Source organism: Chrysochloris asiatica, unplaced genomic scaffold, assembly GCF_000296735.1.
Source record: "Chrysochloris asiatica unplaced genomic scaffold, ChrAsi1.0 scaffold00297, whole genome shotgun sequence".
Classification (NCBI taxonomy): Eukaryota; Metazoa; Chordata; class Mammalia; order Afrosoricida; family Chrysochloridae; genus Chrysochloris; species Chrysochloris asiatica.
The window spans coordinates 556,822-558,981 of record NW_006408815.1 but is presented as its reverse complement, the minus strand read 5'-3'; positions in this window follow the sequence as shown (position 1 = coordinate 558,981).

The following is a 2,160-nucleotide window of genomic DNA, read 5'->3' as shown; positions in this document are numbered from 1 at the left end:
ATGGGGTATCAAAGAGATTGTCCAATGATTTCTGCATTCCATTTGGTCATCTCTCTTTGGAATGGGCACAAATATGGATCTCTTCCAATAAGTCGGCCAGATAGTTGTCTTGCAAATTTCTTGGCAGAGATGAGTAAGTGCCTCCTGTGCCGCCTCACTCTCTTGAAACATTTCAATTTTGATTCTATCAATTCCAGTTGCCTTGTTCTTTGCCAATTCCTTCAATGTACCTTGGACTTCTTCCTTGAATATCATTGGTTCTTGATCATATGCTACCTCTTAAAATGGTTGAACATTAACCATTTCCTTTTGGTACAGTGACACCATCAAGTCATTTCCAATTTATAGCAATACTATATACAACAGAATGAAACTCTGACACCATCCTCACAAGTGTAGTTACATTTTAGCTCATTGTTGTTGCCACTCTATCAATGTATCTTGTGGGGGTTTTCCTCTTTTTCACTGACCCCCCCACATTTTACCAAGTATGATATTGTTCTCCAGGGACTGATCACTCTTGATAGCATGTCTGAAGTCTGAGACATGCAGAAGACTTGCCACCCTGGCTCCTAAGGTACGATCTAACTGCCTTTCTTCCAAGACAGTTTTGTTTGTTCTTCTGGCAGCTCATAATACTCTTAATATTCTTCTCCATCACCATAATTCAAATGCATTGATTCTTCTATGCTTTTCCTTATTTATTATCCAACTTTCACATGTATAAGACTAACTTATTAAACTGGTATCTTTGTTCTTTAACATTTTCAAGACATCTTTTGTAGCAATTTGTCTAATGCAAGACATCATTTGGTTTCTTGACTGTTGCTTCCATGAGTTGATTGTGGATCCAAGAAAAATGTAGTCTTTGAAAGCTTCAACCTTTTCTCCATTTTTCATAATGTTATTTATTGGTCCAGTTATGAAAATTTTTCTTTTCTTTATGTTGAGGAGCAATCATGCTGAAGACTGCAGAGTTAGATCTTCATAAGTGAGTATTTTAAGTCCTTTTCCTGCAAACAAGGTTGTATCATCTGTGTATCACAGAGTGGTGATGAATCTACCTCCAAATCTGATGCCACATTCTTCTTCGGATAATCCAGTTTCTCAGATTATTTTTTCAGCATATAGAATGAATAAGTATGGTGAAAGGATACAAATCTGACGCAAAATTTTCCTGACTTTAAGCCATTCAGTATCCCTTGTTCTGTTTGAATAACTGGTTCTTGTATTATGTATGGGTTACTCATGAAAACAATGAAGTGTTCTGGAATATCAATTCTTCATGATGTTATTTATAGTTTGTTTTGATCCACACAGTCATAATCAATAAAACACAAGTGAATATCTTTCCAGTATTCTCTGTTTTTAGCCAAAATTCATCTGACATCAGCAATAATAGCCTAGTTCCATGATATCGTCTGAATCTGACGAATTTTTGACAGCTCTTTTTCAATGATTTTGAATAATCTTCAGTGAAATTTTACTTGCATGTGATACTAATCACAATAAAAGGTTTTATATTAAAAAAATCAAAAAACCATGAACAGAAAATTTTCTGATAAAAAAGAAAAATATCACATGCAAGTAAAATATTACTGAAGGTAATTAAAAACTGATTAGAGTAGTACATCAGCAGAGAACTGTCAAATGTCAGGTTAAGAAAGATGTTTACTGTGATTTATTGACTATGCAAAGGCATTCAACAATCATAACAAATTATAGATTACATTGAAAAGAATGAGTGTTCCAGAGCACTTAATTGTCCTCATGAGGATCCTGTACATAGACCATGAGGCAGTCATGGAACAGAACAAGAGGATACTGAATAGTTTAAAATCATTTAAGGTGTGTGTCAATATTGTTTTTTCATCATAGTTATTCAATGTGTATGTTGTTGTTGTTGTTAAGTGCTGTTGAGTCGACTCTAACCCATAGCAAACCTGTATAGAGTTTCAGAGGAGAAGCTGGTGAGCTTGAACTGCCAACCTTGCAGATTAAATGGTTTTGCAGTCTGGCTCATTAACCCACAGTACCACACCAGTATGCTGAGCAAATAATCCAAGAAGTTGGATTATATGAAGAAGAGTATGGCATCAGAATTGGAGGAAGACTCATTAGCAGCCTGTGATATGTAGATAACACAAACTTGTTTGTTGG